The sequence below is a fragment of the Chinchilla lanigera genome, unplaced genomic scaffold (genome assembly GCF_000276665.1).
Source record: "Chinchilla lanigera isolate Chin_1 unplaced genomic scaffold, ChiLan1.0 scaffold00104, whole genome shotgun sequence".
NCBI lineage: Eukaryota > Metazoa > Chordata > Mammalia > Rodentia > Chinchillidae > Chinchilla > Chinchilla lanigera.
The window spans coordinates 5952153-5968317 of record NW_004955505.1 but is presented as its reverse complement, the minus strand read 5'-3'; the positions used below and the strand labels follow the sequence as shown (position 1 = coordinate 5968317).

At 40.3% G+C, this 16165-nt stretch overlaps 1 long non-coding RNA gene across 1 annotated transcript; it reads right to left on the bottom strand.

Moving 5' to 3' along the window:
* Nucleotides 1–1691: 1691 nt before the first annotated feature.
* LOC106146929 lies at nt 1692–14024 on the bottom strand. The gene is made up of 2 exons (XR_001231576.1): nt 13743–14024; nt 1692–1793 (listed from the first exon to the last, which is right to left on the bottom strand). It is a non-coding gene; the product is annotated as an uncharacterized LOC106146929 (long non-coding RNA).
* Between the last annotated feature and the right edge of the window lie 2141 nt (nt 14025–16165).

Here is a 16165-nt window from a genome sequence, read left to right as displayed (position 1 = left end):
AATCAAGCTGTATCCACTTGCCTTCTTGTCTTTACTGATGTCAGTCTGACAACTGTGAGAGACTTTCTGTCTACCTTTTACCATCTAATCTTCTTTCTTGTGAATAGCTTTTGAGCCACACTCTAGTTTTAGCTTTCTTTCTAGCCCTTTCCTTAGTGTCTCCTGGCAGAGTTAATTGTTCTTTTTTGGGGGATTCCTATAGTCAACATAGACGTATATCTGTTATTTTAAGTTTTATTAAAGATCTACAGTATATGAGGCACTAATGCTAGCTACTGGAGATAGAAGGACAACTAGGATCTGATACCTGCTCTTGATATATCAGAAGTCTGACATATTCCCCATCAGAATGTGAGTGAAAATAGACATTGTCCAAGCCTTGTTCATCTTTGCACAGTTAGCACAGAACATGGCATGTTGAAGCATTGGTAAATGTGACTTCAGTTGAGTGAAATTGTAGCAAAGATGGATTTCATTTATCTCCTTTAATGCCACTCTGTATTTAGTTGAAGCATCTATATGAAAACAGGCCACGATGGTTCTGTGGCCTGGCACGGCTCCACACAGGGTGTAGATATTCAGGTCATTTTTGGAATTGCTCTAATGAAGATGGCCATTGATTGAAGCCCTTTTCAAATCATGCTACTCTCTAAAGAGGACAGAATATCCTTTCTTAGAATAAAGTATGGGATACTCCACCTTTTGCTTCTTTTCTCATCTTTTCCAAATTCTACCTAGCTCTCTATGATCTAAAACAGTATTCATCACGAACTTCGAAGTGTAACCCAAACTTCCTCTCTATTGGAATTCTCCTAGAACATATTTTTGGTTAAGTTTAAGTTATGGATAGCTAAACTTTATTATGACACTGAAACTACATGTTTTATTTTAACTTTCAATATAAATGTTTCATCAAAGCCATAAAATTTCCATGGCAGTTCACTTTCACACACTCTTTGCCAATCCAGCGGAACAAGTAAGGAGATGAAGGAATGTTGAATCACACTTTGCAGAATGAATCCAATCATCGTTTCCAACATGATTACCAAGAGGAAGACCATTAGTAACATTCTGGTTTTGCAATGTAAGTGCAACTTCAATTACCTCAAGAATGAATCTTAGAGAATATCTCTTAGAAAACAGAAAAATGGAGGTCCCAAGAGATCTTGGAAGTGACTCTGGGAAGAAAAAGATTGAAGAAAAGAATGCAAAGAATATTGCAGTACAAAGATAAAGAAACTAAAACCTCCATATTAATTTGCTGAGGTTGCCATAATAAAGTATCGCAAACTGAGCTGCTTAAATAACAGAAATGTACTGTCTCCCTGCGCTGAAGGCTGAACTGTGAGATCCAGTTGTTGCACATAGATCCTTTTGGAGTGGAAGAGGAAGAATTTGTTCCATGCCTCTCCCTTCACTGCTAGTGGTTCTCTGGCAACTGTTGGCATTCGCTAGTATGTAGAGACATTATCCTGACCTCTGCCTTTATCTTCACAGGCATTCTGTGTGCGCATGTTTGAATTTCTCCTTTCTGTAAGGATACCACTAATATTGTGTTAGGGTTCCACCCTCTCTGGTACAACTCTACAAACTTCATGACGTTGTAATGGTGCTATTTCAAATAAAGTCACGTTCTGAGGTACTGGAGGTTAAGGCTTCAACATATAATTTTTCAGAGGACACAATTCAACTCATGACAACACCCTTTTATTATACAGTTGGAAAGTTCATGCTGTTTGTGTAACTCTGAAGCAGACGTGGCAGTAGAGAAACATTCCAAGGTGGGAGGTCTCCTGAAAGAAAAAGTTAAGAGACTATAAAATAAACAAAATGGAGAATAAGAATGGCTTCTCATCAGATTACCAAGAAAACAACTGCAAGGACTGTGGAAACCTATGTAGGAGGATCTTCACCATTTGCAGCTACATGAAAGTAAATATTTTGGCTTGCATGACCTGCCAACAAATGTAGACTGTCACAACTAAGTTAATATCTTCCAAACGCTTAGTTCAGTGCCTTGGACAATTTTAGTTATGATTATGTTAAATTTCCAAGTGGGAATTAATGACTCCCATTAGTTTTGACTGTGTTTACTTCTTAGTAGTATAAAATGTCCCTGATAATGTATTAAATACCTACGGATTTATTTATATCATTTAAAAAGAAATATAGAGCTAGTCAGTTCAGGTTATTTTAGTGATGCCAGCAGGGATCATGGCTCTTTCATTTTCTGCTCTGTGGTCTGTTTATAGACAGCTAAGTTAGATAGCAATTACTAGGCAGTCAGACAGGAACGGGCAATTGAGAAAGTCAGTGCAGAAGATAAGAATGCGTCACAAATGTGGCAGGAAGTGCATCTGAAGAAGGTAAGCCCTCAAAATCAAAGTCGCATATGGCTAGCCTTACATACTTTTCTAAGGGAACTCGAAACTGTACTATAATTAGTATCACTCAGTCCACTAAGTCCAGATATGTATTAGAGAGCAGGATAGGTGACCCAAACACCTGGACCCACCCATTCCACAGAAATGTTCTTGTTTTAGAAGTCATAGACAAGCCAAGGTTAATGATGTCACCCACATACCCTCGCTGTTGACCCACTTCCCTATTGGGTCAATATTAGCTAAGCACCTATTCTTGTAAGCTTGCTGATTGATTATAGTTTGACCAATATTGTACCCATCTTGTGATTTCGTGTCCACCTCATGATTCTGTCCTTTAAAACATCCTTGAAGAAATGACCTCTTCGGCAACCCATTTTCTGGATGTCTCCTGTCTCTCAGGAGCTATCTCTAAATAAATCTTTCCTATTTTTAACCTCTGTTGTTCCTTAGAATTAACTCATTGATTTCTGAGGATACGAACTCAGCGCATCTGACACCTAGCAGTTTGGGAATTATGTTTCACCTAATTCAGTCCTAGCTTGCAGTTCAAGTCATCTCAGTGTTGCCAGTGGAAGCAAAATAGTGGCTGTTCCTGCAAACCTCACTTGAGTTCATTCCAGTTAGAAGAAGAAAAGAGGAAGTAGCCAGCGGAAGGAAGTAAAGATAACAACCAACGCCATATCTTTTGAATTAAGATTGTAAACACTGTCCAGGAATTCCATCCCACAAAATTTGCAATAATATCTCATTAGAACTGGACCCTATGACACCCATTGTTCTATCTATGATAGATAAAGACAGATGCAATTATATTTTCAACTCTGAGATCTCCATTCGAATTCTCTCTTGGAATCCACACCTGCATATCTACCTCCACCTGGATGGCCCAGAAGTGATACAAGCACCACAGATCTGATCCAAAGTGCATTTTCCTTCTAGCAACATGACTCATCCATAAAAGTTCATGATTCTAGTAAATATCTTAACACAGAATTACTTGAATGATGTTCAAGTGTTCTTTCCACACACTATGTTTAGTTGATAGTCAAGCTCTTCTCTTAAATATTCTCTTTACATCTATTTTAACTGTTCTCACCTTACTGTTGGTCATCATAAGTGTTGACTAGATGATTTAAATATAGTTCTATACATTTAATATTTATTAGTACTTCAATATTTAACTCTTTGGAGTCCAGCTCTGTACTGAAGGGACAATCCTCTAAAAGATAAATCTAACCAGGTGTTTTCCAACAAGCTACATACTCCTAACAACACACACAAGGCTCTACCTGATCTGGCTCACAGCTGCAGTCTTAGCCTATTATTTGCTATTATGACAGAATACCACAGATTAAGTAATTTTTAAAGACAAGTTTATTTCTCATGGTTCTGCAGGATACACCAGCATCTGGCAAGGGCCTCTAGGCTATGTCCTAACATGGTAAAGGGCAAGTGAGTCTTCATGTGACAGAGCTGAGAGAGAGGGAGGCAAGCTTTTAACAAGGCCACTGTCATGAGAACCAGTGCAAGCCCACAACAAGGCAGCAGTCCATCCATGAGGATGGAGTAATTATTATCTGTCTCTTAAAGGAACTGCTCTTAATACTGATATATGGTAATCAAATTTCAGTATGACTTTGGGAGGGGACATTAAAAGGATGGTGTTATGGCTTGTGTCTAGATAGCCTCTCAAAGTCTCATGTCATATGTGGGTTTTTCAGAGCTGGCTGGATCTAGGGTCTATGATGCTGGGGTCAAGGATGTGATGCTGGGATTTATTCATAGTGTGATGCTAGGGTTAAAGGTGTGAGCGCTACCCTCCTAAGGGTGGGTGTAAGGAACAGAAAGAATATTGCTGCTTGTCACTTATCACTTGCTGCTTGCTATTTGCTGCTTTCTACCTGCCTGCTCTGCCATGCTCCTCTACCATGCATCTTGCCTTGGGGCCAGCCAACTATGAATTGAAATCTCTACAAACTGTAGGCTACAATAAACCTTTCCTCCTTTAACTTTGGGTGTCAAGTATTTTGTCTCAGAAATGGGAAAAGTAACTAAGTCAGCAATTACTTAATCTTTAAATTATTTGTAATCCCCATTCATTTTTATTATCTGCAAGCTGTCCTATCTTGCTCTAAATAGTTGATGAAAGATATTGACTCGGTATACTACAAGCAGAAAGTACATTTAATCCTATTTCAATTTGAGTTGCTCTTAAATGCACTTAGATGAAATCTTATTTTGACTCCTTTGTTTTTCTGGGCCATTCTTAAATCATTATTCTCACATTTCAGATATCAAAAATTTCAATCCAGTATCTCATTCAAATTATAATTTTCCCTATCCTCATCCTCAGGTTTTGAGAGCTACAGGCAGCAATTTGGGTCTTCTCATGTTTCTTCTGGGATCCAGCATGATTCCCTCTTCACAGTATTGTTTTCTGGATCCTAGAGAATTGCTCTCACCAAAACTATTATAGGCAGCTAAGTTAAATAGAAATTAATATGCAGTCAGAGAAGGACTGGGCTCCCAAGGAAGCCAGTAAAAAAATAAAGACATCAGAATTGTGGCTGGAGGTGCATCTGAAGAACACAAGGCCTTTGAATAAAGATGCAATGGCCAGGCCTGCACACCTCCCTAAGGGATAAGCAGTAATTTGGAATTATATTGTAATTAGCACCCCTTGGTGCAGGAAGTCCAGCTAGGCATCAAGTGCCCAGTTTGGTGACCAGAGCATTCGGAACAATCCCTTCTCAAGCACGTCTTTGCTCTTTCTACGTACTCTTTCTAGGTGACCACTTCCCTTTTGGGTCAATATTATGTCAGCAGCTGTAGTTGTATTCCTATAGGTTGGTTACAGTGTGACTTATGTTGTACCCACATTGTGATTTTGCTGCATAAATTACCCTGACAAAGGGCCTCAGTGGCAACCCACTTCTGGGATCCCTCTTGTCTCTCAGGAGCTATCTCTTAATAAATCTTTCCTATCCTTAACCTCCATTGTTCCTTGAAATTCATTCAATTTCCGGGGACACATCTGACATCTAGCAGGTTAGGATTATATTTCTCCTATACCAAAACTAAAGTTCTGTTGTAGAATATAGATAATTAAGAAGCAGTTTCAACCTAATATGATAGAAGACATAACTGGAGAAATACAGAATGCTACATGAGAAGTTCACACTTGACCAGGTTAGACTTGGTTATCAGGGATTCTGTCCCAAATGAAAAAAAATGTCTTATTTCAGTCCTGAAAAAAAAGTGAGAATAGTCAAGCATATTAAGGAAGGACTCTACTCTCAGTAAAGAGAAAGGCAACCTTACAATTGAGGTCTTCCAGGAAACCACGAGAGAAGTGAAGACCCAAGCCTGAAAACAGTGCTCTGTAGAAGAGAGTAAAATTGTTAGACCCAAGCCTGAAAACAGTGCTCTGTAGAAGAGAGTAAAATTGCACTCCCAAGAGCTAAATATAGATTATGACTGAACTGAAATATAAAAGTATAGAGACAATTCCATCTCTTCTCATAGATCAACCTGGTGTTTTTTGCTCTTTGCTCTAAAAATAACTGTTTTTCACTCACCGATTAATTATGCAATGCAGTCTTCACAAGCATGAACACAGATTTAAAATTGTTATTTATAGCTTTCCAATGTCCTCTTTCACAGCCATTTATAATAACCTCAATATCTCTGCATGAGATGCCCTTTCAAAAATCAGATTACATAGTTACACCAGTGAAAATGATGGAGTAGACTTCTGAATTTCTTTTATTCCATAAAAAAAATGCAAAAAACTGGTGAAGAAAAAAAAAAAAGATTAAGATAAGAATTTTTTAATAACTCTGAAAATTAATACAGGGCTTAAAAATACAGAAAGCATTTATTCTGGGAAAATGTCATTGAGTCCCAGTAAGAACTATGAGATTTGTGACATCTCAACCTGTCTTGTTCCAATTTTCCCTTCCCCAGGATCATGGTCTTTAAAGACTAACAGCCCACAATCACAGTGAAAGCCCACAGTCTGACAACTGAAAAAGGGAAAATAATGGAAATCTTCCAATATTCCAATCCACAGAATTTTTATCATTTCACTTCTCTCGTGGTTTCCTGGAAGACCTCAATTGTAAGGTTGCCTCTAATTTCCCTAAATCGGAGTTCACTCAGTGTGAACAGCCTGTATTCTTGAGAGGGCTGTCAAAAACAAACAAACAAACAAATGAAACTGTCTAACAAATAAGAGGAGAAGAAAAATGTCTAAAAATAAAAGTTAAAGAATCAGATGGAATATGGGCCTCAGACTCTGTCTCTGATCCTCTACTTGCTTACCCGTCTCCTGTCTGGTATGATTCATAGAAATCAGATTCTTTGTACCCAAAATGAGTCATTCAAGCTAGAATATCTTCCCCCACAAATGAGCCATAAAACCTAGAAAGATCATTCTCTTCCTTCTCCCTTGAAAACCATCCTTCCAGATGGGTCTTACACCACGCCTGGGGGCCCGGGATGCTTCATAGGGGGGCCAAGGGGAATCTGGACAACTGGCCTTGCTTCCTTCCTTGTGGTCTGTCACTTTCTGTCACACCTTTCTGTGCAATCACAAGTCTACACTGTTGTCCTGCTTTGTTAGACCCAAGCCTGAAAACAGAGAGCTTTCCCTGGGCCTTTAGGTCTTCATTTCTAAAGACTTTTATGCAGAATAAAACTTTGGTTAAATACATTTTTTATGCTTTTCTCTTGTTAATCTTTCTTTCTGTAATAGGAGTCTTCAAAGCTTATCCTTTTGTGCCTTCCACAACTTTATTTCAAATTACTTTCCCTCTTTCTTTAAGTTCCTAGAGGAATATTATCACTCTCACTGAATCCCTCTTTCTTTCTCTTTGTTAACACTGTTCCAGAAATGCTCTTCTTGAATGGGTTCAGTTTCTTAATTTCATTGCTGGATTATTTATATAAAAAGTACAATTGAGGTATTCATTGATTGTTGATTTAGTATCCTGTTTTCCTGTTAAACTCACTTATTTAGTCAAGTGATGTTTTCATAGAGTTCATAGAACTTTTTGCCTGGATCTTCTCGTGTTTATTCTGGGATCCAGCACTGTTCCTCATTCATGGTATTCTTTCTGGGACTTAGAGGATTTTTGTCATCAAATCTAAAGTTCTATGGGAGAACAAAGACAATTAAGAAGCAGTTGCCACATAATGTGATAGAAGTCATAACTGGAGAAATTCAGAATGCCACAGAAACACATGAGAGGGTCACACTTTACCAGGTCAGACTTGGTTGTCAGGGATTCTGTTGCACATGAAAAAAGTCTAATTTTGTAACAGCAAACAGAAACACCATAACGACACCCAGGATTTGGAAGCAGATTTATTTTATGTTGACAGACACTGATAGGGAATCAACTGTCCCTCAAAATGTCAGGCCTCTAAGGCCCAGGAGGGAGGTTTTTATGGGGTTGCAAAGGGGAGGTACAGAGATAGAGTACTTTGCTGTCTTTGATTGGTTTTTACAGTATGCATCATAGTGACCAGCTGTGCATCACAGTGACCAGCCGTTTCTAAGAAACAAAAGTAACAGGAACTGTAACAAGAACTGTTACCCGGGCAACTAACAAACTGAAATGTACTGTCTGGGAGACCATTTTCTGTTACAGTTTGAGTCCTGAAAAAGACAGTGAGGGTAGGTAAGCATATTAAGGAGGGGCACCATTCTAAAACATTCTATGTCTTTAGCTTCTTTCCCTTTTCTTAAGGGCTCTGGCTAGACTCTCCTGCACAATGTTGAATAGAACTGGTGAGTATCAAACCTCACTGTATCCCCTGTTTGGAAGAAAATTTTCAGGCTTTAACTGTTAAGTGTGATGTTACAATGGCAAATAGAAATACTGAAATGTCACCTAGGATTTGGAGGCAGATTTATTTTATGTTGCCAGGCACTGATCAGAATCATTTCCAAAATATCAGGCCCTGATCTCTGGTGTGCGAGGGCTTATATGGGACAAGCAAGCCGGAAGCACAGAGGCAGAATGGCTTGTCAGTTGGGGACTGGTTACAGTATGCATCACAGTGACCAGCTATGCACCACAATGACCAGCTGTTTCTAAGAGACAGGAGCAACCAGAACTGGAACAGGAACGAATACTTGGGCAACTAACAAATCGAAGTGCACTGGCTGGGGCGATTTTCTGTTACAATGTTAGCTATAATTTCTGTAAGAGTTGCCTTGCTAACAATTCAAAGAAGTTTCCATACGTACTAGTTTGCTTCCTGACAAATTTCCATACATTTATTACCTTCAGGCAATATTCACTTATTATCTGAAGAATGTTTGAAATGCTCATGAATAAAACATGTATTCTGTTGCTGTTGAGTGGAACTTTCTAGATATATCAGATAAGCCATACTGGCCTGTATACGTTCACTGTCTTCCTGCTGACTTTGAGGCAGAAGTGGTCATAGTGGGGACCTACAGTTGGCCTCCTACCAACAATGCGTGAGAAACTGAGCTCCCAGTCCAATAGCTTCCAGGTAAATTCTGCCCACAGTGAGAATGTAGAAGTAATTTTTCTCCATGTGAGTCTTAGAAGAAGCTGCAACTCTGATGGACACTGGATTTAAGCCCTATATGATCCCAAAGAGAGGTCCCAGTTGAGACATGCCGGGATTCCTGACCCAGAGAAATTGAAATGCGTGTGTAGAATATTAGGGCAATCCCTGCACCCTGTAAGGTTATTTTTTTCTGTGGCATATATTCATCAATCTTTTAAATTTGAACTTATGTCTTTGGATGTAAAGTATATCTTATGTAAGGGAGCATATAACGTATATTTTGGTATTTGTATTCTATATGTCTTAAATCTCTCTTGTTCCTTTGCCATTCCTTTATTGACTTCTTAGCATGTAATTTTAATTCCTGTTTACTTTATTAGTTATTTATTTGAAGTTTCTTTGCCCTGGGGATTATAAACCAAGTCTTTAATTTATTTCAATCTTACCATAATAAATTTTACTTACTACTTAATTCCAGTAAACAGCAGCGCTGCAAAGCTGCATATTTCTGTTGCCTCCCCAAAATAAGTCTGTCTTTTCTGGAGGCAAAGCTGTAGACTTTGAGAGCAGTTCCAAGCTTCTAAAATCATAATTAAGTGGCAGGGGTCCAAGAGGGAAGTGGGAAAACCCAGCAAAGAGACCACAGACACAGACATTCTCACCTGGTACCCTGGGAGTTTTCAACAAAAGCTGCTTTTTGTTTTATTATCCGTCGGTACTCAACAAGAAATATTTGTATTGTCAGTTTCACCCAATTTTGTCCTTTCATGTGTGTCTGTAGAAGACTGTTAATCTCATGATAGTAAAATAATAGAACCAGGTATTCAAATCTGGTACTTAGTGATGAAAAACTCAACAAATTATGTAACTTAGTTTCTTAGTATACAATAGGCCTGATGTTAGTGAAAAGAATTCATTTCTAAATCTATTATTTTATGCATATTTATAATAAAGGCCTAAATGCTTAAATTAATTAATCATTGTTTTGTGTGCATGGTCTCTACAGCTAAATAATTTGATGGTTAAACTAATTAAATAATACAGACCACTTTCTGGATCTTGTGGATTTTGTGGCCTACTTTTATGCCCTTGTATGGCCTATATTTAGTTGCTTATATAATTTAGAGCATATTTTCCATTTTCAAAATTAAAGTGTCAAGGAGAAAGAAATCAAAACTTGTGGTATCTCCAATAAAGTAGCTCAGCATTAACTATGACTATCTAGTCTTTTAACCCAAAAGGTGAGTCTCAACAAGATAAAAAGTGACTCATTTTCTCAACTTTAATGTAAAAAGACTCCTACTTTAAAAAATATTGAAATCATTTAACTGCAGAATAGTAATTAAAGTTTCTTGGTGTGTGGGGTGTTGGCCAGAGTGAAAATTCACTATGTATCTCTAGCAATATTTTTAGTAAGAAAAGAAAAAAAATAAGGGTACTAAAACTTCACAAATTTGAATACTCTGAGTATCAGTAAACCAAATAAAAACAATTTGCTAAGAAAAAAATATATACAAAAGGCAATGTCTGCTCCAAATTCACAAGTTTCCTAAAAGTCACCCCCCTACACCATAGGACCACCTGCTCAGAAGGGCATGTAGGTGAGACTGCAAATGGTGACTGGAAAAAGTTCCAAAACATTTTGCATCAAAGACAAGCAAGCAAAAGGAGAGGAGGCCGGCGCTGCGTGAGGCCGAGGGAAACGCTGTGTGTATTAATACGCGGGGCTGTCTAGTGTCCCTGAGCCTCCACACGGAGCCTGTGGGATGAGAAGCCTTTGTGGCACATGTTCAGAGAGGGAAGGGTTAGCAGTGGCCGCCCACCCTCGGAAACTCTGTCTAGTGCCCCGGGAATGTTCTTGGCCTGCCTGCGGAAGGTAATTCGAGGCTGCTCTGAGGCCACAGTGTTGCCGTTCGCAGTAATTACCTGGAAACTGCACAGAATGATAGAGTTTAAAGAAGCCTCCTCTAATGACTAAGTTTTTCCCAGAGAACTTTGCAGGCACTGGGGAAAGGTAGCTTAGTGTGTTTAAACATTGCCAAGGGTGTTTTCGCATGAGAGCGAAGAGTGAAGTGTCTGGTAGTGGGCAGGCGGGGAACACTGAGGGTACTGCAGGACAAGCCCCAAACAGAAACAGAAAACTGAAAGAAGGGGCTGCACTGCAGGTCAGTGCGGTTGACTGAGAAGCCCGGGGACCCTGGAGCAGAGCCATGTAAATACAACTCCGAGGAAAAAATTGGGGAATAAAGAACAAGGTAAGCACCTCACAGAAAGATCCAGAAATTGCAGGAGGGAATCAAGTTCTGCCTCAAAAGTAGAAGTCAGGAGAGTGGAGGTGCCAAAGGCTAAAATTAGCTCCAAGTAGGAAAAGTTAGCGATGTTGATGGCCCCCAAAGGTTCGGAGATCCTTTTCTGTGCGCAATGCTGGTCCCACGGCCAAGGCAGATGGCAAATGACACCACAGAAGCCTGCTTGTCCAGCATTCCCCTGCCACAGGTCCCAGTCAGAACTGAAAATCTCTGTGAGATGCTCCTAGCCTCAGGTTTCAGTGCCTCTGACCCTGCCCTCTCACTGGGGTTGTTCTTCATTCCCAGGAGTTTCTTGAAGGATCAACAAGCTCTACCCTCACAAACATGAGTCACCTTGGAAATGGTGTGGGAGCCAGGGCTCCCCAGGCTCCGTGTTATCTGGGGCTCCCAAGGGTGGCCTTGGACTGGTCCCAGGGGCATGCAGCGTGGGCAGCCTCCACACAGCTCTGCTGAAATTGAGTCTCATGAAGGCAGCTTTGGCTTGGGACAGATTCCATCACCCTGCCCCAGTGATGGTAGCTCCTTTTGGCATGGCTCCCATGGGCAGTGGCAGCACACCCTTCTGTCAGCACCATTCTCAGTGCCCATGCGGTTTTCTCTTCTATGCCAGTCCCTCACTGAAAGGTAGGTAAGGACAGTTGAGCACCACTGTGGACCACTGCCATGGCGGGGCCCTACTGAGAATTTGGTAATTCTTCCCACCAATCTGTAACAGACCTTGTCCACAAGCTTGTGTGGAGGCCACGAGGGACAGGCCAAGGCTACACCACAAGCGGCATCCCCTTACGGTCATTCTAGCCTCGCGCTCTGAGTCTCAGTGTGGGATGCAGATGCCCGCTCACACGGAGTTGGCACTGGGGATGAGATCATCACTCTCTGGGGCCAAAGACTGTGATGTGATGTGAGGGACATGCACGTGACCGTAACCCAGACTGCTTCTTAGCTACTTAACTTATTAACCAACCTGGTGCGCCGCAGTTTCCACAACTTAAAATGCGAATTTCACAAAGTGGGATTACATTTAATGCCCAGATGGATTGGATCGCTGTGATATTTCTAGTTATAGATTCCTTTTGTTCATAGAAAAAAATGAACCCAAACAGATATGAATTCAGTGGTGTCTTAAATCACATCTTCCTTGAGATTAGAGGTTTCTGGACAACTTTGACACTACTCAGTGTCATGGAGCACAGTCTCGTCTTCTGGTGTTGGGTAGGAGCTGCTGCACCCGGAAGCGTCTGCCTTGTTGAGTCCCATTTGCCATGTCACCCGGGACCCAGAGAAGCCAGGCCTGGGTGTTGACTGCATGCAACCCTAAAATTCCAGGTGAAGTGTCTGGGAAAAGGGGGCTCCTCCCAGGAGCAAAGAGCTGCCCGGGACAAAGCTGTCCCCGGAGAGAGGCAGGGAATGCTCCGCATGTGCACATCTGCAGAGGAAAGGAACAGCAGTGCCTCCTCTCTAACTCTTAATGGTTCCTCACTTCACAATCCATTCCTTTTGTTAATGAAAGGGAGCCATGCGGGAGTGGAAGCTTTCTCCCTGGAGGTGCTGGGACATGTCTGAGCATTTCTGGGGACTTTATGGTCAGACCTCCCTGAGATGGCATGAAGAACTAAGGAGAAAAATTAACAACTTACTAAAAAACAACCCACATTTATGGAACATCTGTTATGTTCTAGATGCTGTACAAAGCTCTACCATATGCAGTGATGTGGACAGTCTGGAGGACAGAATGTAGAGACTCAGGCAAAGAAGGCTGGCCTCGGGTGAAGACTTAGTTGGAGAGGGCTGTAACTTGGTCACATAGATTGGATGCTGATGGGAGTTTCCTGGAGATATGGTGATAAGGACCCTGAAGGATGTCCTTCAGCTGCACAGCTACTACAGCCTTTAGCTCAAAACCATGCCGAGGAATACTGTGTTGGCCGCTGCCGGGCAGGCAGGGCAGGTGTACCTGGCTGAAGGGTAGTATCTATGGTGCAGCAAACGGGTGGAAATAGGAAACTTAGGGGTGGGAGAACAAAAGCAGAGAGTGCCAGAAGGTAACTGGAAAGACTTAATTGTGACCAGAAGTGAGCTCTCCCTGGGGATGCCTTACCCTAGATGAGGGGGCCTCACCTCCCCAACAGGTGCAGAGCTACATGTTTGCAAGGGCAGGGAGTCCCAGGCAAGCTCTTCTCTAAGGCACTCTGCACAGGACCAGGGGCTACACCCAGGCAGAGGGGACAGCCACAGCAGGGGCCAGGAGGGCAAGTCCTCCGGTCCACCCCAGGTAGTGCTTCAGCTGCACGTGGAGTAGGGAGGGAGAGGATTTTTGAGGAGTGGCACTTTGAACAGTGGGAGATACTGACACAGACTGTCCCTCAGAATTAGGGCAGAAACCGTCATGGTTGTGAGTGCAGAGAGATTCGGAATTTGATGCCTATATGTGATTCTGTCCATCTCTCCCATTCTGAGCTGACCTATGTGCACCCTGCACAATGGCCGTTTTCACACTTACCTCTGTTATTTTCACTCATAACACAGAAGAGTGCTCATTTCCTAGAGCATACATTTTAGAGCTGCTGGATATCACCAGGCTGTCTTGGCTCGGCTGCTATGCAGGACCTTAAGTGACTTAACCCAGAGCCGTCCTCACACCAGGGTCACCTGCAGATGTTCTAAACTACTCACACTGCGTGCACAGTCTGAGACAGCCTAATTCTGCGTTCCCCACATGCTCTTGGAAAACACTGCTGCTGCTCTTGTACTACTCTGAGTAATGAAGACTCAAGCCTTGGTCTCCCCATCTGTAGAATAGAAATAACAGTGGTTAGGTTATCATGAGGATTGAATGCAACCATATGCTTAGACACTGCCTAGAACTAGGAGGCTCTTTATTATAATGTGAAATATTTTAATGCTGATTGTTAGTTCCATTTTATGGAAAAACTCAAGGCCACAACATATAGCTTTGGTGTGAATTTGTATGTGTTCTGGAACAAATATCCTTTTGCAAATTTTCTATTTTACATTTCTAAACATTGTAGAGATTCATTTAAATGGTTCTTTCTGGTTGTTTATACAGTCTCATCCAGTCCAGTGAATAAATGTATTATTATTGGTAATAAAAAATAGGGATGTGTTTACTTTCGACGTAGTACCATATATTAATCCTCCTTATATCCAGAGCTTTGGACATGCTACAAAAGAAATCAAACCTTTATTCTTCTCTGGTGGCCTTGCCTCTGTTCTGGTGTTGTTACCATATTAAGTGTTTGTTCTGACTTACTTTCTAGAGTTACCATTTTAAGTATAGAATAATGTAATTATGGATCACCTAATAGCAGTTACAAAGTGCTATAAGATTTATTGATTTTATATGCTGAAAGAAAAAGCCACTACTGTCCAATGTGCATGTTTTTTCAGATAAGTTTATATAAAACTTTTGACTTCATATTTATCTCAAAATAGTTGAAAATATTCTTATTTTCATTTTTTCTGGTGGTACTAAGGATAGAGCCCAGGTGCACTCTACTACTGAGCTATACCCTAGCCACTTTTATTTTTTATTTTGAAACAGTCTCCCTAAGTTGCCCAGGTTGGCCTTGAACTTATGATCCTTCTGTCTCCTGACTAACTGGGATTACACATGTGTACCATGGCACCCATTTAAAAACATTCCTTGGTAAACATATTAAAGTTTTACTAATTTATTTTTGTTTTGAAACATTATAAAGAAATGAATATAATTTTTAAAAATCTCCATAGAAAATGCCTGTAACTTTATATGGGATTTTTTTTTATTTTAAAACAATAGAGACAATAAGATAAATTTCAAAACAAGATAATAGGACAGTAAGAATGGTTAATACATTACATATTGTTATCTTCAAAGCAAGTGCTCAGATTACACAAGATAAAGGCATGAAAAACTGATCAAACAAGTAAGCACAAATATTTCTTTTCAATGATCTAATAGAAATTAACAGGATAACTACCATAACTAGCTTGTATGTATATGTACATTTTCCCTTCCCCTTACTTCATATCTCCTTTCTCCCACCCCAGCTTCTCTTACCTTTTGAACAGTTTCTTCCCACTTCAAAAAATCTGTTGTATAGTTGGCTCTTATTTACTCCCTAAACTTCTTACAATAGGGAAATGGTATGATATTTACACATGCAAGTCTGATTTATTTCACTTATGAGTATGGTCTCTAGTTGCACCCATTTACCTTCTTTATAGCTGAGTAATACCCCATTGTAGAAAAATACCACATCTTTTTTATCCATTCCTAAGTTGATGGGCATTTGGATTGTTATCAAGATTTAGCTATTACAAATTGTGCTGCTACAGGGGCTGGGGATATAGCTCAGTGGCACAAGTGCCTGCCTGGCAAGCACAAAGTCCTGAGTTTAATTACCGGTACCAAAAAAAGAAAATCAAAACAAATTGTGCTGCTATAAAAATGGGTGTATATATATCACTGTGATATGTTTTTAATTCTTCTGGGAAAATATCCAGAAAGGGTAGCTGGATCAAATGAGACCTCTAATCCTAGTTTTTTGAGGAATCTCAACACTAATTTCCACAGTAGTTTCACCAGTCTTCACTCCTACCCACAGTGGAGCAGGATTCCATTTTCCCTACAGCTGCACCAGTTTTATACATTTATGGGACATTTTCTGCTATTATTTCTGCAAAGAGCTTTTTTTTAATGGCATTTGTGTTGTCTCTAGCTTGTTCATTGACCCAAATCAATCTTATGTTCTTTTTCTTTGCTTCATCCTGTAGGTGTTGGATTGATTTTTCATGATTTCTGGCTATTTTTAAGATATCTTTCTTTCATGGTCTCTAGCTGAAATTCTGTCTTCAAAATCTGAAACTCTGTCCTTTTCTTCGTTCACTTTCTTTTTTTCTTTTCTTTTTTTTTTTTTTTTT